The following is a 27,322-nucleotide window of genomic DNA, read 5'->3' as shown; positions in this document are numbered from 1 at the left end:
GCGTGAGAGAAGCCCTCTGAGAGGGGTCCTCTCTCACGCTGAGAGGTCCTCTTAGAGGGGTCCTCTCTCACCCTGAGAGAGGTCCTCTGAGAGGGGTCCTCTCTCACGCTGAGAGAGGTCCTCTGAGAGGGGTCCTCTCTCACGCTGAGAGACGTCCCTTCTCACGCTGAAAGAGGTCCTCTCTCACGCTGAGAGGTCCTCTAACATGTCCTCTCTCATGCTGAGAGAGGCCAATGTGAGGCGGGGGCTCACGCCTCTGGGCAGGGTGCCAGAGGCATGAATTGGGCCTCAACTGGCCAGCGTGAGGCAGGACCTCTCTCAGCGTGAGAGAGATCCTCTGAGAGGGGTCCTCTCTTAGCGTGAGAGAGGTCCTCTGAGAGGGTCCTCTCTCAGTGTGAGAGAGGTCCTCTCACAGGTCCTCTCTCACGCTGAGACAGGTCCTCTCACAGGTCCTCTCTCATGCTGAGGTCCTCTCTCACGCTGAGAGAAGTCCTAGCGTGAGAGAGGCCAGTGCGAGGCAGGGGCTCACGCCTCTGGGCAGGGTGCCAAAGGCATGAGTTGGGCCTCAACAGGCCACCATGAGGGAGGAGCTGGGCCGCTCGCAGGCTGCCGGGAGGCAGGCAGGGAGTTGGCCCCGGGAGGCCGCCGTGGGTCGAGAGCCGGGCCTGGAGAGGCCCCTGGGAGGCAAGAGTGGGGCCTGCAGAGGCTGTTCTTCAGCCAGAACTGGGCCAGTTCAGGCACCGGGAGGCAGGAGGTGGGCGTGAAGTGCTTGGTTGAAGAAAGTTCGGGGCCTACAAAGGCCAGCGGGAGCTGGGCAGGAGCTGAGCCAAAAGAGCTTGCTTGCTGGGAGGCCGGAGCTGGGTCTGGAGAGGCCGACTTCAGGACGATCTGGGCCTGCAGAGGTTGCCGGGAGGCCCAAACTGGGCCAGAAGGAGCCCACCGGCTGGACGCCGTTTGGAGCCTGGAGACGCCGTCAGAGGGCAGGAGCTGAGCCTGGAGAGGCCACCATGAGGCCTGAGCTGGGCCTGGGGAGCTTGGCTTCAGGAAGTTGTGGGCCTACCAGGGCCACCGGGAGCTGGGCGGGAGCTGAGTCCAAAGAGTTGTTGGGAGGTCAGAGTCGGGCCTGGAGACGCAGCCGGGAGGAAGAACTGGGCACAGAGAGGACGCCGGGAGGCTGCAAGTGGGTCTGGAGAGGCCAACTTGAGGAGGTTCTGGGCCCGCAGAGGCCGCCGGAAGGGAAAAACTGGGCCTGGAAAGGCTATTGTGAGGAATGAGCCCCATGGGCCTGAAGAGGCCACTGGCAGGCGGGAGCTGGGCCTGCTGAAGCGGCTGAGAGGCAGGAGCTTTGGACTGGGGAGGCCGCAGTGAGGCGAGGGCTAGCTGGGCGTGGATAGTCTGCTGTGAGGCAGAGGCTGGGCCTGTGCAGGCCTTCGGGAGGCAGGAGGCCGGGCCTGGAGAGGCCGACTGGAGGTCAAATTCGGGCCTGCAGAGGCCGCCAAAAGTCAAAAGCGGGGCCTGGGAAGGCCGCCAGGAGGCATGAGCTGGGCTGGGCTGAAAGAGGCCACTGGGAGGCAGGAGGAGCTGGGTCTGGAGAGGCTGACTCGAGGAACTTTTGCACCCGGAGAGGCCACCGAGAGGCTGGAACTGGGCCTGTGGAGGCTGACTTGAGGACGACCTGGGCCTGCAGAGGCCGCTGGGAGGCAGGAGCTGACCCTGGACAGGCCGACTTGACAACAGTCTGGGCCTGCAGCGGCCACCAGGAAGAAGAGCTGGGCCTGGAGAGGCCCACTTGAGGAAGTTCTGGGTCTGGAGATGCTGCCAAAAGGCAAAAGCTGGGCCAGAATGGCCACTGTGAGGCATAAGTTTGCCCTAGAGAGGCCATTGAGGTAGGAGTGGGGCCTGTAGAGGCTGCTGAAAGGCAGGAGCTTGGCCTAGGGGGTTGCGGTGAGGCACATGCTGGGCTGGGAAAGTGTGCTGTGAGGCAGAGGTTGAGCCTGTAGATGCTGACGGAAGGCACGAGTTGGGCCTGGAATGGCAGACTTGAGAAAGTTCTCGGTCTTGAGAAGGTGCTGGGATGCAGGAGCTGGGCCTGAAGAGGCCACCAAGGCATGAGCTGTGCCTAAAGAGGCCAATGTTAGGCAGGAGCTGTGCCTGGAGAGGCCGACTTGAGGAAGTTTCGGGCACGGACAGCCTGTCGAGGGGCAGGAGCTGGGCCTGGAGAGGCCACGGTGAGGTATGAGCTGGGCCTAATGAGATTAGTGTGAAGCAGGATCTGGGCCTGTTGAGGCTGCTGGGAGGCAGGTAGGACCTTGTTTGGGGAAGGCTTCTGTGAGGCAAAAGCTGGGCCTGGAGAGGCCATTGTCACGCAGGAGCTGGGCCTGTCCAGGCCATTGGGAGGCAGAAGGTGGGCCTGGAAAGCTTGACTTGAGGCAGTTTTGGGCCTACAAAGGCCACTAGGAGCTGGGCAGGAGCTGAGCCAAAAGAGGTTGTTCTGAGGCAGGAGTTGGACCTCCAGACACAGTCAGAAGAAAGAGCACGGCCTGTAGAGGCCACCTGGGGGCAGCAGCTGGGCCTGGAGATACCAACGAAAGGCAGGAGCTGGGCCTTGAGAGGCCGACTTGTGGACATTTTGGCCCTGGATTTTGTGGCCTGGACTTGAGGACATTTGGGCCTCCTGCAAAGAGGCAGGAGCTGGGACTAAAGAGGCTGTTGTAAGGCAGGAGCTGGGCCTGTACAGGCTGCCCGGAGTCAGAAGATGGGCCTCAAGAGGCCACTGTACAACAGGAGCTGGGTCTTGGAAGGTGGCCGTGAGGCAAAAGCTGGCCCTTGGGAGGCCAATGAGTGGCAGGAGCTGGGTCTGGTGAGGTCGACTTGAGAAAGTTCAGGGCCTGGAGAGAAGCCTGGGAGGCAGGAACTGGGTCTAAAGAGGCCATTGTAACAATGGAGCTGTGCCTGTGGAGGCCGTTGTGAGGCAGTAGCCTCATCTGCGGAGACTGCCGTGAGGTAGGGTATGGGCCTAAATAGGCCATTGTGAGTCATGAGCTTGGTCTGTAGAGGCTGACTGGAGAAAGTTCTGGGCCTGGAGAGGCTGCCGGGAGGTAGGAGCTGGGCCAAAAGATTTAAGCACATTACATTTATTAGGCACTTTATTTCCATTATTACACTGTAATATATAATAAAATAATTATAGAACTCACCATAATGTAGAATCAGTGGGCGTGTTAAGCTTGTTTTCCCGCAACTAGATGGTCCCACCTGAGCGTGATGGGAGAAAGTGACAGATCAATAGGTATTAGATTCTCATAAGGACAGCGCAACCTAGATCCCTCACATGCACGGCTCACAACAGGGTGCGTTCTCCTATGAGAATCTAATGCTGCTGCTGATCTGAGAAGGTGGAGCTCAGGCGGGAATGTGAGCAAAGGGGAGTGGCTGTAAATACAGACCAAGCTTCCCTCACTCCCTCACTTGACACCACTCACCTCCTGCTGTGTGGCTCCTTACGGCTCCATGGCTCAGGGGTTGGGGACCCCTGCTCAAGTGCATCCAAAACGACCCTTCCCACACCAGTCTTCATAGTGGTCAAGTGCAGCAACCACTTAGCTCCTAAGGCATGTGCCTCAGCTGGCATTTTGTCACAATCAACAGTAAGTGGTAGCTTGAGTCATTGTGAGGTCACTTCCTGGAAATCACCAGCATCCCATTTCCCACTGGCAAAGAGCTCAGCACTGCCCCCTGGGAAACCAAACCTATGTCCAAATCCCATCTGTGTGGGTTTATCTCCTGGGACCCTTCCTAGCATATTAGTCAGAGTCCAATCAGGAAGCATAAACCACTCAAAAGTTTAAAGTGGTAAAATTTAATACAGAGAATTATTCATTATAACAGGTGAACAGCATAATGAGAGATTGGCTAGCACAAAGTAAAGAGAACTCTAGAGAATATAGGACTAGCCCAGGCCAGGCATGGCGGCTCATGCCTGAAATTCCAGCAATTTCAGAAGCTAATGCAGGAGGATTGCTTAAGGCCAGGAGCTAGACACTGCTCTGGACAACACAGTGAGACCCTGTCTCTATCCAAAAAAAGAAAAAAAATTATCTGGGAGTGGTGGTGCACACTTGTAGTCCCAGCTACTCTGAAGGCTGAAGTTTGAGCCTGGCAGGTCAAGGCTGCAGTGAGGCATGATTATGCCACTACAGTCCAGCCTGGTGACAGAGCAAGACCCTGTCTCAAAGAACAAAACAACAACAACCATTTACAGACAGAAAAGAAATAGAGCTAATAAGCTAAGGAAAGATGTTGAAATGTGACAAGTAAAGTAATATGAGGTCTTTTATCTATTTAAAATAATCAAACAAAAAATGACTTACTAAATTATAATACCCTGTGCTGGCAAAGGTGCAGTGAAATGGGCACTTTCTTATACTATAAGGGGTGTTTAAATTGTGTATAAGCCTTCCAGGGTAAAGCTTGTCAATTTTTAAAAATAATAGAGACAGGATCTCACCATACTGCCATACTGCCTCCTCCAACTCTTGGCCTCAAGCAATCCTCCTGTCTTAGCCTCCCAAAGTGCTAAGATTATAGCTGGGAGGCACCCAAAACCTTGTCAATTTACATCAAGGGTAATGAGAATGTCCATTCACCGTGACTCACAGTAATCTTACTTCTGGGGAGACAATTCAATCTAAACAAAAGGTCATCTGTACAAACACAGTAAAAATCTGGGAGTAACTGAAGACAGAGTTGGTAAGTGAAATAAGAAACAGTTATAAGAAATTAAACTATGGTATTAATAGGTATCTGGTAAAAGGTCAGTTGATGTTAGCTGCTACTTTTTTGTCATTTTGAGACAGGGTCTCACTCTGTCACCCAGGCTGGAGTGCAGAGGCCTGATCATGACTCACTGCAGTCTCAGCCTCCCTGGGCTCAAGTGATCCTCCCACCTCAGCCTACCAAGGAGCTGAGACTACAGGAACATGCCACCACACTAGGCTAATTCATGTATTTTTCTGTAGGGATGGTGACTCCCTTTGTTTCCAAGGCCTATCCCAAACTCTTGGCCTCAAGCCATCCTCCTGCCTCAGCCTCCCAAAGTGTTGCGATTACCAGTGTGAGCCACCACATCTGGCCAGCTGCTACTTTTATCAATATTATTATTCCACTCAATTAAAAATTATTATTTTCAAGGCTATGCAACAGTATGTATCCTACAGCATAATTGTAAAAACATATACAGTCGTCCCTCAGTATACAGAATTAGTTCCAGCCCCCCATCTCTGCATATACCAAAATCCATGCTTACTCACGTTTCACTGTCACCCCTCTGGAATCCACGTATAGGAAAATTCCGAATATTAGCTGGGCATAGTGGCAAGCACCTATAGTCTCAGCCACGTGGGAGGTTGAGATGGGAGGATCGCTTCAGCCTGGAAGGTTGAGGCTGCAGTCAGCTGTGATAGCACTACTACACTCCAGCCTTGGACAACAGAGGGAGACTCTGTCTCAGAAAAAAAACAAAATAAAACAGGTTAGAAATTGTAATGAGGTCTGTTGGGCAAAATTCCATATAAGCAAAGTATACATTAATAAAGCAAATGGTGATAAATTAGTACGATTGACTTTCTGGAGTTTCTGACAATAAAAGTAAGAAAAATGCAAAACACAAAGACAGAGGGTAAAAAGAGAAATTAGGAAAGCATTCTACATGTTTAACAGGAAGACACTGGCCATGTTCATGCAGCAGCAGTATGTCATGATATGACATACCTTGGAGAGAAGTTAACAGATGAGGAAGTTGATAAAAATCATCAGAGAAGCAAAATACTGGTAGCGACACTCAAGTAAACAACGAAATTTCCATAACTTATGTCAGCAAAATGGGAATATTGTACGGTGTGTGTTGAAGTTCGTATACAACATTGTTTATCTGCCTTTTGTTTGTTTGTAAGGAATGTATATACTAAAAGTTCTTCTTGCTGTCAAAAGAATATGTGTGAATAAGTCATTTTAACTTATTCTTCTGTTTTTCTTTTATCTTCCTGCCATCATCCCACAGCCTTACTTTAGAAATTTGTTTTTTAGAACATTGAACAAGTGCTCCTTGTAGTGGCACACACCTCTAGGATGGGAGGCAGGGGTGGAAGGGTCACTTGAGGCCATGAGTTTGACACCAGCCTGGCCAACAAACTGAGACCCCACGTCTACAAAACAATTTAAAAATTAGGAAGTATCGTCACGTATACCTACAGTCCCAGCTACTCAGGAGGCTCAGGTAGGAGGATCCTTAGCCCAGGAGTTCAAGGCTGCAGCGAGCTGTGATAGCACTACTGTACTCAAGCCTGGGTGACAGGGTGAGACCCCATCTCCTAAAATAAAAATCAAAGAAAAAAAATAGTTCAAGTAGCAAGTAGTATGTGGCTTACTCTGAATATTTCTAAACTAGAAATTCTCAATCTTTTGGGATCTAACATCCCTTTACATTTTTTAACTTTATTGAAGATCTCTAAGACTATTTCTTTCTGTAGACAATTATATTAAAACTAGAAAATAAGACACAAGTTCTTAAATATTATTCATCACATATTAAAGCCATTACATGTTGATATAATACAAGATTTTAAAAATATTTAATATTCATTACATATTAATAATAAAACCATTACATGTTGATATAATACTTTTTTTTTTTCTTTGAGACAAAGTCTTGTTCTTTTGCCCAGGCTGGAGTGAAGTGGTGCAATCTCAGCTCATTGCAACCTCCGCCCCGCAGCTTCAAGCGATTCTCCTACCTCAGCCTCCCAAGTAGCTGGGATTACAGGGGCCCACTACCATGTCCAGCTAATTATTGTATTTTCTTAGTAGAGAAGGAGTTTCGCCATGTTGGCAAGGCTGGTCTTGAACTCTTGACCTCAGGTGATCCACCCGCCTGGGTCTCCCTAAGTGCTGGGATTACAGGTGTGAGCCACCGCACCCACCCCGATTAATATATGTTTTAAAACACTGATTAGTCAGGCAACAACACCGTGCAGGGGTCTCCTCATTCCCAGTGACGCAGACCCCACTGCACGGCTGAGGGGTTGCAAGGGCTGCAGAGCCAAAAGGCTCTGACTTGAGATTTCATTATTTTACTTGTATTTTTATTTGTATTGTGAGACAGGTCCTGCTCTGTCACCCAGACTGGAGTGCAGCTGTGCACTTACAGCTCACTGCAGCCTCGACCTCCTGGGCTCAAGCCATCTTCCTGCCTCAGCTCCCCAGTAGCTGGTAGTACAGTTGAGTGCCACCATGCCTGGTTAGTTTTTTAATTTTTTTGTAGAGTGAGGGGTCTTGCTATGTTGCCCAAGCTGGCCTCAAACTCCTGACCTCAAGAGATCTGCCCACTTCAGCCTCCTGAGTAGCTGAAACTACAAGTACACATCACCATGCCTAGCTAAATTTATTTAATTTTGAAAAATATTTTTGTAAAGAGCAGATCTTGCTGTGTTGTCCAGGCTGGTCTTGAACACCTGCCCTTAAAAGATACTCCCACCTCTGCTTACCAAACAGCTGGGACTACAGGCATGAGCCACCACAATGAGCCTGAAGAGATTTCTTTAATCTAGCATCCCATACTTGGTAGGATTGGGAAAGGCAGTAGTGTTTTTAAAAATTACTTAATAATTTCAGTAACAATCAAACTCAACCTTGACCCCTGCCTTCTCTCACACCCCATATCCAGTCTGACAGGAAATCCTGTTGACTGTCTTCGACATGTACTAAAGATCCCCACCCAGCAACTCCCTGGCCTCCTCCCCTACTTCTCCCCTCTGACCATCTCTCAACACCACCATGACCCTGGTCAGGACCACCATCATCTCCCACCTGGATGTTGCCAAAGCTTGGCCCCCATGCTTCTACCCACATCTTCCCATAGTCTTTCTCAACTCAGCAGCCAGAGAATGCTTTTAGATCAGGAGACAGAGCATGTGGTCGCTCTGCTCAGAACCCTCCCGCAGTTCCCATCTGAGTCAGAGTAAAAGCCAAAGCCCCAGCAATAACCTCCCGGGGCTTATGTGATTTGTACTGATCCCCACCCAGCAACTCCCTGGCCCCCTCCCCTAATTCTCTCCCTCTCTCTGTCTGCTCCATGGGCCTCCTTCCAGAGCCTCAGACACACCTCAGACACTTTATTCTATTGTTTCTGCCTACAGTCCTCTTCCCACAGCACCTTGACCAGCTCCTTCCCCTCCTTCAAGTCTTTACTCAATTTTCACTTAGGAGGCCACCCCTGACCATTCTATTTAACATTGCCATCTGTCCCCATGCCCACCATGCTCATTTCTTCTTTCTTTACTTTCTTCTTTTTTTCAAGATCTCACTGTCACCAAGGCTGGAGTGCAGTGGCACAATCACAGCTCACTGCAACCTCAAATTTCCAGGCTCAAGCGATCCTCCCACCTCAGCCTCCCCAGTAGCTGGGACTCCAGGTTCATGCCATCATGCCTGGCTAAATTTTTTAGTATTTTATTTTATTTTATTTTGAGACAGAGTTTCACTCTTCTTGCCCAGGCTGTAGTGTAATGGTGTGATCCCGGCTCACTACAACCTCCACCTCCCAGATTCAAGTGATTCTCCTGCCTCAGCCTTCCAAGTAGCTGGGATTACAGGTGCGTGCCACCACGCCCAGCTAATTTTTGTATTTTTAGTAGACCCGGGGTTTTGCAATGTTGGGCAGGCTGGTCGCGAACTCCTGACCTCAGGTAATCTGCCCGCTTCGGCCTCCCGAAGTGCTGGAATTACAGGTGTGAGCCACCACACCTGGCCAATTTTTTCATTTTTGTAGAGACAAGGTCTTACTATGTTGCCCAGACTGGTCTTGAACTCCTGGCCTCATGTGATCCTCCTGCCTAAATTCCTAAAGTGCTGGGATTACCGGCATGAGCCATCATGCCTGGCTTCATGTTCATTTATTCTTGCCGCTGCAACATAGTTTGCAGTTTTCTACATTTAGTGGCTTAAAACACCACAAAACTACCATCTTATGGTTCTAGGGGCCAGAAACTCAAACTAGGTCTATTAAGGCTAAAGTCAAGGTGTCAGCAGGGCTGCATTCCTTCTGGAGACTCTAAAGTGTTCCCTTGGCTTTTCCAGCTTCTAGAAGCCACCCCCATTCCTTGGATCATGGCCCCTGACTCCATCTTCAAAGCCAGAAGTGAAGCATCTTCAAATCTCCCTCTCTTACCTCTGCTTTCATCACATCTCCTGCTCCAATTCTGAATCTCCTACTCTCTTTCTTTTATAAAGACCCTTGTGATTGCTGGGCATGATGGCTCCCACTCAGAATCCCAACACTTTGGGAGGTCAAGGCAGGAGGAACACTTGAGGCCCGAAGTTTGAAACTAGCATGAACAACATAGTGAGACCCCCACCTCTAGAAAAAAAATAAAAATAAATATTAGCCCGACATGGTGGTATGCGCCTGTAGTCCCAGCTACTTGAGAGGCTGAAGTGAGACAATCGATTTAGCCCAGGAGTTTGAGATCAGCCTGGACGACATAACTAAATCGCATCTCTACAAGGAAGAGGTGGGAGGATCACTTGAGCCCAGGAATTTGCGGCCAGCCTGGGCAACAAAAGAAGACCCCATCTGGCCAACACGGCCAACCTGGCCACCATGGTGAAACTCCGACTCTACAAAAATGAGCTGGGCATGGGTGACATGCATGTGTAGTCCTACCTACTTGGGAGGTTGAGATGGGAGGATCGCTTGATCTCAGAAGGCCAAAGCTATAGTGAGCTATGATCACATAACTGCACTCCAGCCTGGATGACACAGGGAGATTCTGTCTCAAAAAAAAAAAAAAGAAAAGAAATATATATTTCATCTCTGTCCCTGGTTCCTGGCACAGAGCTTCTAAAGCTCTTAGAAAGACCTCAGTGATAGATGTGACAGGAACATCTTTTGTTTTAATATTTGGTCTTGGTCCCAGGTTTCTAACACAAGAGCCTCTAAGAACTTTGGGATCTCCAGCATGGTAAGAGTGCATTTGGGGATGTTGTTGAGATGACTGGGTGACTGCAAGCTCCTACATTTCTTCAAGAGGAGGACTGATTACCATGCAACCACATGGTAAGAGGCTTGGAACTTTCAGCCTCATGCACTGAACTCCAGGAGGAAGAGGGGCTGGAGACTGACTTAATCACCAACAGCCAAAGATTTAATCAATCATGCTTGCATAATAAAGCCTCCATAAACACCCTGAACGGGGTTTGCAGAGCTTTCAGGGTTGCTGGACACAGGAGATGCTGGGAGGGTCGCATGTTCAACAGAGGGCATGGGAGCTCTGTGCTCCTCCGAACTTAACTTGCCCTGGGTATCTTTCTTTTTTTTGAGACAGGATCAGGCTCTTTTGTCCAAGCTAGAGTGCAGTGGCACAATCTCAGCTTACTGTAACCTAAGCCTCCCCAGTCCCCAGCTCAAGGCATCCTCTCATCTCAGCTTCCCTAGGAGTTGGAACTCTAGGTGCACAACACCACACCGGTTATTATTATTTTTTTTTAATTTTTTATAGAGACAGGTTTTCACCATGTTGCCCAGGCTGGTCTCAAACTCCTGAGTTTAAGCGATCCTCCCACCTTGTCCTCCCAAAGTGCTGAGATTACAGGCATGAACCACTGCACCCAGCATGCACGTCTCTTTGACTGTTTCTGAGATGTATCCTTCACAATGAACCAGTAATAGGAAATGAACTGGCCAGATGTGGTGGCTCACATCTGTAATCCCAGCACTTTCAGAGGCTGAGGTGGGAGGATCACTTGAGACCAGGAATTTGTGGCCAGCCTGGCCAACACAACAAGACCCCATCTATACAAAAAATAAAAGAAACTAGCCAGATGTGGTGTTGCAGGCATGTAGTCTCAGCTACTAGGGAGGCTGAGATGGGAGAACCACTGGAGCCGACAATCAAGGCTGCAATGAGCTATGACTGCACCATTGCACACCAGCCTGGGCAACAAAATAAGACCCTCTCTCTCAGAAAAAAAGAAAATAAACTGTTTTTCTGAGTTCCATAAACTGTTCTAGCAAATTATTAAACCCAAGAAAACAGTTATGGGAACCCCCAATTTGTAACAGGTTGGTCAAAAGTACAGGTGACAACTTAGGACTTGCCATTGGCATCTGAAGTCAGGATGGTCTCGTGGGACTGAGGCCCTAACTTGTAGGGTCTGTGCTAACTCCAGGTAGTGTCAGAATAAAGTCATGGGACACCCAGTTAATATCCAGAGCACTGAAGAATTTGGTGTAGAAACTCCATACATACATTCAGTCGGAAGTGTGTGAGTAGAGAAAAACATGGGCTTTTCTGTCACCTGTCTACCGCTTAACTGCATAGGAGAGGCAATACGTGGTGCTCATGAACAAAGCAAACATTAAAGTCAGACCAGACCCAACATTTGACTCAGTCTTAATATCCAGGTGAGCTTGGGCAAATCATTCATTATTCCCAAGGCTTCATCACTCCATTCATCAAATAGGGATAACTGTGGCACCCACCTGTGATTCTGTGAGAATTAATGAAATATTATGCTTGGGGTTATTGTGGTCATTATACCCATTCCAAACTATTTGACAAGGACAGTGATGGATGATGACATCAAAAAATCAGAAACTGCAATGAGGTCTCTCAGGCAAAATTCCATACAAGCAAATTACTGTCTCTACAAAGCATTCCTGCCACACTTAATTCACCATTCCCTGAACAAAATATGCCATCTTCGTTGTTCAGGTCTGTACAGTGCTGGTTTCCCTTCCTGGGCAGTTTGCTCCATCCCATCCCAGCCCATTCCCCATCCCGCCACCTCCCCCTTCCCTCCCCACTCTCATACAACTCTTCCTCATCTTTCAGGACTTGGCTTCAATGTCACCTTAACTGGAAGCTTCTCTCACTCTCCAGAAGAGCTTCCCATTGCACTTGATGCATGCACTATCATTTGATCATTTTTGAGTTACAGTCCAAATCTTTTTGTACCTGAATAACATGTTGCCCAGTCAGTCTCTCTTCCTGGATTCAGAAGTCGTTCATGGCAGATCCAGCTGGAAGTGACAAAAAGACATCTTTTGACATAAAGGGATGACACAGACAGACATAAGTTCTTAAATGTCTTAAATGTTATGTGGAAATTAAACAGAATTCAAAGATTTGTGGGGAACACTTAGGAGGGAAAGTTACTGGGAACGTCATAAAGGGTTAATTTGTATTTTATTTTATTTTATTTTTTGAGACAGTCTCATTCCATCACCTAGGCTGGAGTGCAGTGGTGCAATCAGGCTCACTGCAGCCTTGACCACCTGGGCTCAAGTAATCTCACTTAATTTTTATTTGGTTTAAGAAAGTCTTGGTTGAGAGTGGTGGCTTATGCCTGTAATCTCAGCACTTTGGGAGGCTGAGAGAGGTCTATTACTTGAGGCCAGGAGTTTGAGATCAGCCTGGGCAATATATTAAGACCCTGCCTCTACCAAAAAACAGAGTGAACGTGTGGAAGACAATTTTTCCACAGACTGGGAGTGAGGGAATAATTTCAGGATGATTCAAGTGCATTACATATATTGTGCACTTTATTTCTATTATTACTACATAGTAATATATAATGAAATGATTCTACAACTCACTATAACGTAGACTCAGTGGGATCTCTGAGCTTGTTTTCCTGCAACTAGACTGTCCATCTGGGGTGATGGGAGACAGTAACAGAATATCAGGCATTAGATTCTCATAAGGCATACACAACCTAGATCCCTCGCATGCACACTTCACAACAGAGTTTGTGCTCCTATGAGAATCTAATGCTGCTGCTGATCTGACAGGACATGGAGCTCAGGTGGTCATGCAAGCGATGGGAGGGGCTAGAAATACAGATGAAGTTTCCCTTCACTCACCTGCTGCTCACCTCCAGCTCTGTGGCCCTATGGTTGGAGACCGCTGCTCAAGTGCATTCGAAAGGATCCATCCCATGCCATTCTTCAGAGTCATCTTTACTGCTGCAGTGGTCAACCTGTAGCACCCCTAAGCTCACAGGACATATGCTTCAACTGGCATTTCACAATCAACAGTATATGGTAGCTTGAGTCATTGTGAAGTCACTTCCTGGAAATCACCAGCATCCCATATCCCATTAGCAAGGAGCTCAGCACTGCTCCTTGGATAACCAAACCTACTCCCAAATCCCATCTGTGTGCGTCTATCTCCTGGTACCCTTCCTAGCATCGACTCTGTATTTGTAGGAGTCCAATCAGGAGACACAAACCATTCAAAAGTTTAAACTAGAATGAGCAAGGTGGCTCACACCTGTAATCCCAGCACTTTAGGAGGCCAAGGTGGGTGGACTGCTTTGAGCTCAGGAGTTTGAGAACAGTCTGGGAAACATGGCGAAACCTCGTCTCTACAAAAAACACAAAAATCAGCTGGGTGTGGTGGCATTTACCTGTAATCCCAGCTACTCGGGAGGCTGAGGCAGGAGAATTGCTTGAGCCTGGCAGGTGGAGGCTGCAGTGAGCAGAGGTTGTGCCACTGTACTCCAGCCTGGGTGACAGTGCGAGACCCGGTATCAAAAAGAAAAAATGTATATATATGTAAATTTAATATAAAAAGTATTAATTTTGGCCAGGCACAATGGCTCATGCCTGTAATCCCAGCACTTTGGGAGGCCAAGGCAGACAGATCACCTGAGGTCAGGAGTTTGAGACCAGCCTGACCAGCATGGAGCAACCCCATCTCTACTAAAAATACAAAATTAGCTGGGCATGGTGGCACATGCCTGTAATCCCAACTACTTGGGAGGCCGAGGCAGGAGAATCGCTTGAACCAGGCAGGTGGAGGTTGCGCTGAGCCAAGATAGCGCCATTGCACTCCAGCCTGGGCAACAAGAGTGAAACTCCATCTTGAAGAAAAGAAAAGGTATTAATTTTTACAGAGGATCAGCACAATGAGGGACACACTAGCACAAAGTAAAGACAACTCTAGAGAATACAGAACTATCAGAGGCCAGGCATTGTGGCTCATGCCTGTAATCCCAGCAATTTGGGAAGCCTAGGCAGGAGGATCACTTGAGGCCAGGAGTTGGAGACCAATCAGCACAAAATAGTGAGACTCTGTGTCTACCAAAAAAAAGAAACATTAGCCAGGTGTGGTGGTGGTGCACACCCGTAGTTCCAGCTACTTGGGAGTCTGGGGTGGGAGAACCCCTTAAGCCTGGAAGTCTGCACTACAATGAGCCAAGATTGTGCCACTGCACTCCAGCCTGGGTGACAGAGTGAGACTCTGTCTCAGAAAGAAAAAAGAAAAGAAAGTGTTAATCCCCCTGTGAGAATCTCCTCTTCTCCTGCCCTCTCTGGAACCTCACTTGTCAGTTCTTCCTCCCACTTTCCTGTATCTTTAACCTATCCCCCACTTTTAGCTCCTTCCCATCATCATTTAAATTACTCAAACTTCTTCTGTTTAAAAAACCTCTCCCTAAACTCAGTGAGAGGTCTCCTGCACACCCACTGAGCCATCTGCTCTCCCTGGTGCCTTCTCTACAGCAGCCTGAGCCATGTCTCTAATCCGTGAATCTCATCATGTTACTCCCCCATTTACATCACTTCTCCTTGCCTCAGGGATTAAGTCCAAACTCCTTAACAGCCCCTGCTCTGCCCTGCCTTGCAAGGCAGCCTCACTGCTTGCCCCTCTCCATTTCATCTGCTATGGAGTCCAACTGAGCCTCATCTGCCCCTTCAATGCAAACTCTTTCTCCTCTGGGAGTCTCTGAAGTGGGTGATATCCTCTGCTTATAATATGTTTCCCCTTAAACCTCTACTCTCTTCCTAGCTAGCTTTGACTCCTCTGTCACTTGTCCGCTTTGGCATCACCTCCTCATGGAAGACTTCTTTGACTCCCCAGATTCTCAGGAGCATGACAGGTGAGGTGCTCCTCCCAAGAATGGATGGAGATTAGGGAGTGTGTGTTATTCATGCTTAATTCACCAGTGCTTAGCTGAGTACCTGGCATAAAATAGTTACTGTGGTGGCCAAAGTAATAACCCCCACCCCCACCAATTGCTCATGTCCTATGTTACACAGCACAATTACATAGAAAGGTAGAATTAAGAGTGCAGATAAAATGAATGTTGCTCGTCAGCTGACCTTAAAACAAGATTATCCTGGAGTATCTAGGAGAGCCCATGTAATTACACGCATTCTTTAAAACTGGAAGAGGGAGGCAGAAGGTTAAGAACCAGAGACGGTGGGCACAATGGCTCATGCCTGTAATACCAATACTTTGGGAGGCCAGGTCAGGAAAATCCCTTGAGTGTAGGAGTTCAAGGTCAGCCGTGGCAACATACTGAGGCCCCATCTCTACAAAAAAATAAAAACGAAATTCACTGAGTGTCACGATGCTTGCCTGTAGTCCCAGCTACTGGGAAGGCTGACATGGTAGGACTGCTTGAGCCTGGGAGTTTGAGGCTACAATGAGCCATGATTGGACCACTGAACTCCATCCTGAGTGACAGGGCAAGGTCCTGTTTTGAAAGAAAAAAAGGACATTGGAATCAGGGTCCTCTCCATCCTGAGGTGCCTACAAGGCATCTCTCTCTGCAAACGAGTAAACATCACCCTCCAACTCCTTACAGAGTGGAGCAGCAGGAAAACTCCTTCACCTCATTTCTGTGCTGCTTGGGAGGCCTGGACAGCCCAATAACAAGCTCCTTGCTGATGAAGCAATCAGGAAATGGCTCGAGTTGAGCTAAGGAGAATTTGGATCCTTCTTTTAGTTCTCAATAGGCAGGGTAGGGGCCAGGCATGGTGGTTCATACCTGTAATCTTTGCACTGTGGGAGGCCAAGGTGAGAGGATTGCTTGAGGCCAGGAGCTCAAGACCAGCCTGGGCAACATAGCAAGACCTGGGTGGCATACACCTGTGGTCCCTACTACTTGGTAGGATGAGGAGGGAGGATCAATCACTTGATCCCAGGAGTTTCAGGCTGCAGTGAGCCATGATCACACTACTGCACTTCAGCCTGGGTGACAGAGCCAGACCACATCACGAAAAGTTAGAAAGAAAAAAACAAGAGAGAGGGAGAGAGACTATACACAGGCACCACCACATTTGGCTAATTTTTAAATATTCTGTAGAGACAAGGTCTTGCTAGGTTGCCCAGGCTAGTCTAAAACTCCTGGCATCAGGTTGGGCATGGTGGCTCATGCTTGTAATCCCAGCACTTTGGGAGGCTGAGGCAGGCAAATCACCTGAAGTCTGGAGTTCAAGACCAGCCTGGCCAACATGGTGAAACTCTGACTCTATCAAAAATACAGAAATTAGCTGGGCAGTAGTGGCATGTACCTGTAGTCTCAGCTACTCGGGAGGCTGAGGCAGGAGAATCACTTGAACCTGGGAGGCGGAGGTTGCAGTGGACCCCATCACTGCACTCCACCCTGGGTGACAGAGCGAGACTCTGTCAAAAACAACAACAACAACAACAACAAAAACTCCTGGCATCAAGACATCTTCCTGTCAGCCTCCCAATGCCCTGGGATTATACTGTTTCCTATAATTGAAGACACTTGTTCTCATACTGCTTTAAGGTATAAAGGAAAAAAAAAAAACACAGATAATGGCAAATGTTGGTGAAGGCCGGGCATGGTGGCAGCCTGTAATTCCAGAACTTAGGGAGGCTGAGGTGGGCAGATCACTTGAGACCAGGAGTATGAGATCAGCCTGGGCAACATGGTAAAATCCCATCACTACAGAAAAAAATATAAAAATTAGCCAGGCATGGTGGCGTACACCTGCAATTTTCAGCAACTCAGGAGGCTGAGATGAGAGAATCACTTGTGCCTGGGAGGTCAAGGCTGCAGTGAACTGTGATGGCATCATTGCACTGCAGCCTCAGAGACAGAGCAAACCCCTATCTAGAAAAAAAAAAAAAAATGTCAGTGAAGATGTGGAGGAATTGGAACCCACATATATTACTGGTGGGAACATAAAATCGTGTAACCATTTTGTTTGGGTATTTCTTTTCTTGTCATTTTAATTGGATTTTTTAAAAATCAACACAGGGTTTCACTATCTTGCCCAGGCTGGTCTTGAATTCATGGGCTCAAGCCATCCTCCTAGCTGAGCCTCCTGAGTAGCTGGGATTACAGGTGTGAGCCATTGCACCCAACTGGTGTAGCCACTTTAGAAAACAGTCTGGCAGTTTCTCAAAAGGCTAAATGTACAGTCATCCTATAATGCAACAATTTCACTCCTAGGCATAAATCCCAGAAAAATAAAAATATATGTCCACACAAAAACTGGTACAACAATCTTCATAGCAGCATTATTCATAATGACCAATACATGGAATACATGGAAACAACCCAAATATCCACCAACTGATGAACAGATAAACAAAATGCAGTGTGTCTCTACCATGGAATACTGCCATAGAAGGAATGAAATATGGATACACACTATGACATACAGGAACTTTGAAAACACTGTGCTAAGAGGGAAAAAAAGCCACAAGAGATCACATATTGTACAATTCTATTTGTCCAGATTAGGCAAATCTATAGTGACAAAAAAATTAATCAATGGTTGCCTAAGGCTGGGGGCAAAGGTAGGTGGGGAGAGTAGGAGGTAGTGGCTAAGGGGTATGGATTTCTCTACAGGGTAATGAAAGCTTCTAAAAGTGACTGTGGTGATCGATGCACAGCTCTGTGAATATTCTAAAACCTACTGAATTGCAGATTTCAATAAATAAAGTGAATGGTATGTGAATCATATTTTAATAAAGCTATTATTTAAAATAATGATAATGGGGGCTGGGCACAGGTGGTCATGACTGCCTGTAATCCCAGCACTTTGGGAGGCTGAGGCAGGAGGATCACTTGAGGTCAGGAGTTTTGAGCCCAGTCGGAGCAACCTGGCAAGATCCCGTCTCTATGATAAAAAACGAAAACATTAGCTGGACATGGTGGCACATGTCTGTAGTCCCAGCTACTTGGGAGACTGAAGTGAGAAAACTGCTTGAGCCCAGGAGTTTGAGGCTACAGTGAACCATGATCATGTCACTGTACTGTAGCCTGAGCAACAGAGCAAGACCCTGTCTCTGAAAAGGAAAGAAAACAAATGCAAGTTTTTATCACTTTGTGAGTGTAGCCAAGTTGGAGGAGAAATAGACAATAGTAAAAGAGCACTGAATAACGAGGGTGAGTGGCTGGTTAGGCTCAGTTGCTAGCTAAATGGCTTCTAAAAAATTCATTAATAAAATTACAGCTCTGGGGACAGTCATGTAGTCAAAGAATAAATGCGAAATTCATTACAAATGCCCATGGTCCTTCTTTACATGCCTTCTAGTGAAAAATTCCTAAGTGCCTAAATAGCAAGTCTGCAATGATAGCAGCTGTTTATTAAAGACTACAAAAAAGAAATGGAGGCCAGGCGTGGTTGCTCACATCTGTACTCCTTGCATTTTGGGAGGCTGAGGCAGGCAGATTGCCTGAGGTCAGGAGCTCCAGAGGAGCCTGGCCAACATGGTGAAACCCCATCACTACTAAAAATACAAAAATTAGCTGGGTGTGGTGGCGGGCGCCTGTAATCCCAGCTACTCGGGAGGCTGAGGCAGGAGAATTGCTTGAACCCAGAAAGTGAAGGTTGCAGTGAGCCAAAATCGTACCATTGCACTCCAGCCTGGGTGACAAGAGAAAGACTCTATCTTAAAAAAAAAAAAAGAAAAAAAAGAAATGGCATCTTCTTCAAGAATTACATTGTGTTTCATGATAAGCTCTAATTTTGCATTTGTTTAAGTATTGATGAGATTTAGCCAATATGACACCCAACTTGGATAAAATGCAAACAACACAATTTCATTTTCTCATTAACAAAACTAATTAGGTAGTCTAATATCAACTCTGATCTTATTAAAAACTGATCAGATTTTAAAAATTATGGAATTATGGAGCCAATAAGATGTTACAACCTGTTCCAAGGGGAATTCCAAAATCCACACATATCTGAGACCATCAAGTATGATGAAATATATTTGATTACTATATTGAAAAATAAACTGATTACAAAGCCGACAATTGGACAGGGGTCTCCTCATCCACAGCCACACAAACCCGATCATGCAGCTACGTGGTTACAAGGCCTACATAGCCTAGAAGGGACTGGTCTGACCTGAGATTTCATGTGTATTTGTATTTTGAGACAGGGTCCCACTCTGTCACCCAGGATGGAGTGCAGTTGTATAATCATAGCTCACTGCAACCTTGACCAACTGGGCTCAAGAGATGTTCCTGCCTCAGCTGCCCCCATACCTGGGAATACAGGCAAGTACCACCATGTCAGGCATTTTTTTTCATTTTTGTAGAGAGAGAAGTCTTGCTATGTTGCCCAAGCTGGCCTCAAACTCCTAGAATCAAGAGATCTGCCCATCTCAGCCACATGAGTAACTGGGGCCATAGGTACATACCATCATGTCTGGCTATATTTATTTTTTTAAATTTATTTATTTATTTATTTTTTTAGAGAGGAGGTCTTGCTATGTTGCCCAGGCTGCTCTCAAACTCATGGCCTTAAAACATACTCCCATCTCTGCCTCTCAAACTGTTGGAACTATAGGTGTGAGCCACTGCACCTGGCCCGACTTGAGATTTCTTTTATCTAGCATCCTTTACTTGGTAGGATTGGGAAAGGCAGTAGTGTTTTTTAAAATTACTTAATAATTCAATTAGAATCAAACTCAACCTTGACCACTGCCTTCTCTCACAGCTCACATCCAGTCCATCGGGAAATCCTACTGACTGACTTCAACATGTATCCATGCTCTGACCATCTCTCACCACCACCGTGAACCCGGGCAGGATCACTATCATCTCCCACCGGGATGTTGCCACAGCTTGGCCCCCACGCTTCTACCCAAATCTTCCCATAGTCTTTCTCAACTTGGCAGCCAGGTCGTGCTTTTAAATCAGGAGACAGACCATGTCGCCTCTCTGCTCAGAAGCCCTCGGTGGTTCCCATTTTAGTCAGAGTAAAAGCCAAAGCCCCAGCAATAGCATCCCAGGGCTTACACAATCTGTACCAATCCCAGCCCAGTAACTCCCTGGCCTCCTTGCTGACTTTGCTCCCTCTATCTCTTTGCTCCACTGGCCTCCTTCCAGAGCCTCAGACACACCAGAGAGTTTCCTCCTTTATCCAACAGGATAAAGACCCTGTTGACTCAGCCTACAATGCTCTTCCCTCAGCACCTTGGCCAGCTCCATCACCTGCTTCAAACTTTTGCTCAATATTCACTTATGAGGCCAACCCTGACCACTCTACTTAACATTGTCATCTGTCCCCATTCCCACCATGCTCATTTCTTTCTTTCTTTTTGAAACAAGGTCTTGCTTTATTGCCCAGGCTGGAGTACATTGGTGCAATCACAGCTCACAGCAACTTCAACCTCCCAGGCTTAAACAATCCTCCCGCCTCAGCCTCCCTAGGAACTGAGACTACAGCTGCATGCCAGAACACCTGGCTTTTTTTTTTTTTTTTTTTTGAGATGGAGTTTCGGTCGCCCAGGCTGAAGTGTAAGGGTGCGATGTCGGCTCACTGCAAGGTCTGCCTTTTGGGTTCAAGTGATTCTCTGCCTCAGCCTCCTGAGTAGCTGGGATTACAGGCACCCACCACCACACCTGGCTAATGTTTGTATTTTTAGTAGAGATGGGGTTTCACCATCTTGGCTAGGCTGGTCTTGAACTTCTGACCTTGTGATCCACCCTCCTCGGCCTCCCAAACTGCTGGGATTACAAATGTGAGCCACTGAGCCTGGCCTTTTAAAAACATCTTTTTTTAGATATGAGGTCTCATTACGTTGCCCAGGCTGGTCTTAAGCTCCTGGACTTAAGCGATCCTCCTACCTCAGCCTCCTAAAATTCTGGGATTACAGGCGTCAGCAACTGTAACATGAGGTCCCAGCTTCACGTTCATTTTTGGTTGTTGCTACAACAAAGTACCCTACATTTAGTGGCTTCAAACACCACAAATCTACCATCTTACAGTTCTGGGGGCCAGAAGCCCAACTAGGTCTATTAAGGCTAAAGTCAAGGTGTCAGAGGGGCTGCATTCCTTCTGGGGGAGGCTCTAGACAGAATGTGCTCCTTTGCCTTTTCCAGCTTCTAGAAGCCACCCCCATTCCTTGACTTACCTCGTGACTCCATATTCAAGGCCACAAGTACAGCATCTTCAAATCTCCCTCTCTGACCTCTTCTTCCATTACCACATCACTTTCTCTAATTCTGACTCTCCTACCTCCTTCTCTTATAAAGATCCTTGTGATTGGTAGGTATGGGGGCTCCCATCTGTAATCCCAACATTTTGGGAGGCCAAAGAGGAAGGATTGCTTGAGGCCAAGAGTTAGAGATCAGCCTGGGGAAAATAGGAAGACCCTGTCTTTACAAAATTAAAATTAAAATCAGCTGGACATGGTGATGCACGCCTGTAGTTCCAGCTAATGGAGAGGCTAAGGTGGGAGGATTGCTTTAGCCTAGGAGGTCAAGGCTGCAGTGAGCTATGATCACATCACTGCACTCCAGCCTCAGTGGCAGAGTGAGACTCTGTCTCAAATATAAGAAAAGAAATATACATTTGGTCTCTGCCCCTGGTTCCTGGCACAGAGCTTCCAAAGCTCTTAAAAAGCCCTTTGTGACAGAGGTAATAGGAGCATTTTCTGTTTTGATATTTAGTCTTAGTCCCAGGTTCCTGACACAAGGGCCTCTAAGGTCTTTCAGATCTGCAGCATGGTAAGAATGCATGTGGGATGCTGTTGAGCTAACAGGGTGGCTGCAAGCTCCTAGACTGCTTCAGGAGGAGGGCTAGCGGCCAGAGAAAGCAACCGCTTTTTTTTAAATGGAGTTTGGCTCTTGTAGCCCAAGCTGGAGTGCAATGGCACAATCTCAGCTCACTGCAACCTCCACCTCCCGGGTTCAAGCAATTCTCCTGCCTCGGCCTCCCGAGTAGCTGGAATTATAGGGATGTGCCACAACTTCTAGCTAATTGTTGTTATTTTTAGTAGAAACGGGGTTTCACCATGTTGGTCAGGCTGGTCTCAAACTCCTGACCTCAAGTGGTCCATGTGCCTCAGCCTTCCAAACTGCTAGGATTACAGGAGTGAGCCACCGCACCTGGCCCCAACCACATTTTTTGAGGCTTGGAGCTTTCAGCCTCACCTGCTGAACTCCAGGAGGCAAAAATTGACTTAACTACCAATGGCCAATGATTTTATCTATCATGCCCCATAAAAACCCAAACAGCAGGGTTTGGAGAGCTTCTGTGTTGCTAAACACAAGGAGGTCCTGGGAGGGTAGTGTGCCCAACAGAGAGCATGGAAGCTCTGTGCCCCTCCCCACTTACCTTGTCCTGTGCATCTCTTTCATTGGCTGTTCCTGAGATGGAGCCATTACATTGGGCCAGTAATAGAAAATAAGGTGGCCAGATGCGCTGGCTCATGCCTGTAATCCCAGCACTTTGGGAGGCAGAGGTGGGTGGAATCACTTGAGCCTAGGAATTTGAGACCACCCTGGGCAACATAAGAAGACCCCATCTATACAAAAAATAAAAGAAATTAGCCAGATGTGGTGGTGGGAACCCTATAATTCCAGCTACGTGAGAGGCTGAAGCAGGAGAATCACTTGAGCCCTGGAGGTTGAGGCTTCAATGAGCTATGATTGCACCACTGCACACCAGCCTGGACAACAGAGTGAGGCCCTGTCTCTTAAAAAGAAAAGAAAAAAACCTGTTTTTCTAAGTTCTGTGAGTTGTTCTAGTAAATAATTAAACTCAAGAAGAAGGTCATGGGAAACCCTGATTTCTAACTGGTTGGTCAAAATACAGGTGACAACCTAGGACTTGCAACTGGCATCTGAAGTGAGGGTGGTCTTGTGGGACTGAGCCCCTAACCTGTGGGTTCTGCGCTAACTCTAGGTAGTGTCAGAATGCAATTGCGGGATACGCGGTTGGTATCCAGAGAGCTGGAGAATTGGTGTAGAAACTCCGCACATACATTTGGTCAGAAGTCTGTGAGTAGAGAGAAACGTGTTGCAGGAAGTCAGGGACCCCGAATGGAGGGACCTGCTGAAGCCACGGATGAAGAACATAAATTGTGAAGATTTCATGGACACTTATTAGTTCCCCAAATTAATAATTCCATAATCTCTTACGCCTGTCTTTACTGCAATCTCTGAAGTTAAATTGTGAAGATTTCATGGACACTTATCACTTCCCCAATCAATACCCTTGTGATTTCCTATGCCTGTCTTTACTTTAATCTCTTAATCCGGTCATCTTTGTAAGCTGAGGATGAATGTCCCCGCAGGACCCTGTGATAATTGCATTAACTGCACAAGTTGTTTAAACAATATGAAACCTGGGCACCTTGAAAAAAGAACAGGATAACAGCAATTTCAGGGAACAAGGGAGATAACCTTAAACTCTGGCTGCCTGTGGGCCGGGTGGAACAGAGCCATATTTCTCTTCTTTCAAAAGCAAATAGGAGAAATATTGCTGAATTCTTTTTCTCAGGAAAGAACATCCCTGAGAAAGAGAATGCATCTCTAAGGGGAGGCCTCTGAAATGGCCGCTTTGGGGACGGCTGTCTTTTACAGTCATAGATAAGGGGTGAAATAAGCCCCGGGCTCATGTGGCGCTCCCAGACTTATCAAGTTGAGGAAATTCCCGCCTAATAAATTTTGGTCAGATGGGTTGTCTGCTCTCAAACCCTTTCTCCTGATAAGATGTTATCAATGACAATGCGTGCTCGAAACTTGCTTAGCGATTTTAATTTTGCCCCGGTCCTGTGGTCCTGTGATCTTGCCCTGCCTCCATTTGCCTTGTGATATTTTATTACCTTGTGAAGCATGTGATCTCTGTGACCCACACCCTATTCATACACTCCCTCCCCTTTTGAAAATCACTAATAGAATCTTGTTGGTTTTGCGGCTTGGGGGGCATGACGGAACCTGCCGACATGTGATGTCTCCCCTGGACACCCAGCTTTAAAATTTCTCTCTTTTGTACTCTTTCCCTTTATTTCTCAGACCGGCTGACACTCAGGGAAAATAGAAAAGAACCTACATGAAATATCAGGGGTGAATTTCCCCCGATATCACACGGGCTCTTCTCTCACCTGTCTACCTGCTTAACTGCATAGGAGAGGCAATGGATGGTGCTCATGAACAAGGCAAGCATTAAAGTCAGACCAGACTAACATTTGACTCAGTCTTAATATTCAGGTGAGCTTGGGCAAATCGCTCATTAACCCCAAGTCTTCATCATTTTGTGCATATAATGGGGATAACTGTGGCACCCACCTGTTTATGTGAGAATCAATGAAATATTATGCTTGATGTTACTGTGATCATGATACTATCTGACAAGGGCAGTGATGCATGATAACATCAAAAAATTAGAAACTGTAATGAGGTCTCTTGAGGAAAATTCCATACAAGCAAATGACCGTCTCTCCAAAGCATTCCTGCCACACTTAATTCACCATTCCCTGAACAAAATGTGCCATCTTCACTGTTCAGGTCTGTATAGTGCTGGTTTCCCTGCCTGGGCAGCTCACTCCATCCCAGCCCAGCCCAATCCCCATCCCTCCACCTCCCCCTTCCCTCCCCACTCTCATACAACTCTTCCTCATCTTACAGGACTTGGCTTCAATGTCACCTTAACTGGAAGCTTCTCTCCCTCTCCAGAAGAGATTCCCATTGCACTTGATGCATGCACTATTATTTGATCATTTTTGAGTTACAGTCCAAGTCTTTTTGTACCTGAATAACATGTTGCCCAGTCAGTCTCTCTTCCTGGATTCAGAAGTCTTTCATGGTAGGTCCAGCTAGAAGTGACAAAAAGACATTCTAAAAAAAAAAAAAAAAAAAAGAGGGATGACACAGACAGACATCAGCACTTAAAAGTTTTAAATGGTATGTGGAAAACAAAATTTAAGGGCTTCTAGGAGAAACGTAGGAGGGAAGGTGTTACTGGGAAATATGATAGAAGATTAATTTTTATTTTATTTTATTTTTAGAGAAAGGGTCTTGCTCTATCACCTAGGCTGGACTGCAGTGGTGCAATCACAGTTAACTGCAGCCTCAACCTGCAGGGCTTGAGCAATATTCCCATCTAATTTTTATTTTGTTTAAGAAATGCAGTCTTGCTCTTAGCAAAGCTAAAGTGCAATGGTGTGATCATAGCTTACTGCAGCCTCAACCTTCTAGACTCAAGTGATCCTCCAGTCTTAGCCTCCCCAGTAGCTGGGACTACAGGTGTGCACTGCAACATGTAGCTCATTTTTATTTTTTTTAATTTTTAGTAGAGACAAAGTGTCGCTATGTTGACCAGGTTGGTGGTGATCTCCCACACTCAGGCAGTTCTCTCACCTCAGCCTTCCAAAGTGCTTGGATTACAGGTATGAGCTGCCACACCCGGCTGAGGGGGTTAATTTTTAATTATATAAAGAGCTCAAAGCAAATATTAGAAGGAGCCTAAATGCCTCCAGCAGTTGACTGGTACTGGTAAATTGTGATACATCCATATAATAAAATATTATGCAACCATGAAAAGGATTAAGATAGATCAATAGGTATTGGCACAAATGTCCACGAAATATGAAAAGGTGAAGTGATGTTCAATCACCATGTACGTATCTTGAAGGATATGGCCCATTTTCTCAATAGCAATTACTTCCTGAGATAAGATTATGGGTCTAAAGAGTGAAGGAAATTTTTCACTTATTTAAAAGTATTTACTATTTTTATAATTTAATAAAAGATTAAACAGATCATTGAATTAGTAAAAGACAAAGTAACTCTATAAATAAATGGAAAAGACACAGATACCCCAGGCATTGGTGGCTCATGCTTATAATACCAGTACTTTGGGAGGGGGTGGTGGGGGGGATTGCTTGAGGCCAGGAGTTCCAGACCAGCCTAAGAAACAAAGCAAGACCTCGTCTCTAGTAAAAATAAAAAAATAAAAATAATTGGCCAGGCATAGTGGCATGTACCTATAGTCCCAACTACTGAGGTGGAAGGATCACCTGAGCCTAGGAGGTCAAGGCTGCAGTGAGTTGAGACTGTGCCACTACACTCAGGCCTAGGAGACAGAGCGAGACTTCATCTCAAAAAAAAAAGGACAATAAAGAAATAAAGCTAATAAGCTAACATAAGGAAAGATAAAATATGTGACAAATAGGCTGGGCGCATGGCTCACAGCTGTAATCAAGCACTTTGGGAGGCTGAGGCAGGTAGATCACGAGGTCAGGAGTTCGAGACCAGCCTGATCAACATGGTGAAACCCCATTTCTACTAAAAATACAAAAATTAGCTGGGCATGGTGGCATGTGCCTGTAATCCCAGCTACTCAGGAGGCTGAGGCAGGAGAATCACTTGAACCTGGGAGGCAGAGGTTGCAGTGAGCCGAGATCACACCACTGCACTCCAGCCTGGTCGACAGAACGAGACTGCGTCTCAAAAAAAAAAAAAATGGGTGACAAAGTAAAAGTAATAATATGAGGTCTTTCATTTATCACACAGAAAATAACTTGTTAAATTATAATACCTGTGTGGGCGAAGGTGCAGTGAAATTGCCATTTTCTTGTAGTATTAGTGGTGTTTAAAATGTACATAAGCCTTCCAGGATAAAGCTTGGAAATTTTTTTTAAATCATACAGACAGTGACTCATTATACTGCCTCCTCCAACTCCTGGCCTCAAGCAATCCTCCCACCTCAGCCTCCCAAAGTGCTGAAATTACAGGCTGACAGCCACCATGCCTGAAAGCTTTGCAATTTACATCAAGGGTAATGAGAATGCTCATGCCCTGTGACTCACAGTAATCTCACTTCTGGAAATTTCATCTTTGGATGTAATTCAACCTAAACAAAAGGTCATATGCACAAACACAGTGAAAATCTGGGAGTAATTTTTTTCTTTTTTTAAAAAACATGGAATGCTTCACAAATTTGCATGTCATTCTTTCACAGAGGCCATGCCAATCTCTCTACTGTTCCAACTTAAGTATGTGTGCTACTGAGGCAAGCATGAGTAATTTAAGATAGAGTGGTTAAGTGAAATAAGGAAGAATTATGGAGAATTTAAAAATCTATGCTATTTATAGGCACCTAGTAACAGCTCAGTAAATATTAGCTGCTATTATTATTTTTATGGTAATTTCACTCAATTAAAAATTGTCATTAAAAATTACCATTGTCATGGAACATAATGTCTCCTACAGTATAATTGTAAAAACAGATACAATTAGTCCCTTGGTATATGGG

The 27,322-nt window shown here is 46.5% G+C and overlaps 1 non-coding gene and 1 pseudogene across 1 annotated transcript; both read right to left on the bottom strand.

Moving 5' to 3' along the window:
* Positions 1 to 733: 733 nt before the first annotated feature.
* Positions 734 to 22,477, bottom strand: LOC129027184 (putative uncharacterized protein FLJ44672; annotated as a pseudogene).
* Positions 22,478 to 26,983: 4,506 nt separating this feature from the next.
* On the bottom strand, positions 26,984 to 27,087 carry LOC129027177 (U6 spliceosomal RNA). The gene has a single exon (XR_008498250.1). It is a non-coding gene; the product is annotated as a U6 spliceosomal RNA (small nuclear RNA).
* Between the last annotated feature and the right edge of the window lie 235 nt (positions 27,088 to 27,322).

The sequence above is a fragment of the Pongo pygmaeus genome, chromosome 3, assembly GCF_028885625.2.
Source record: "Pongo pygmaeus isolate AG05252 chromosome 3, NHGRI_mPonPyg2-v2.0_pri, whole genome shotgun sequence".
In the NCBI taxonomy this organism is placed as follows: Eukaryota; Metazoa; Chordata; class Mammalia; order Primates; family Hominidae; genus Pongo; species Pongo pygmaeus.
This window is presented reverse-complemented; position numbering and strand designations above follow the sequence as displayed.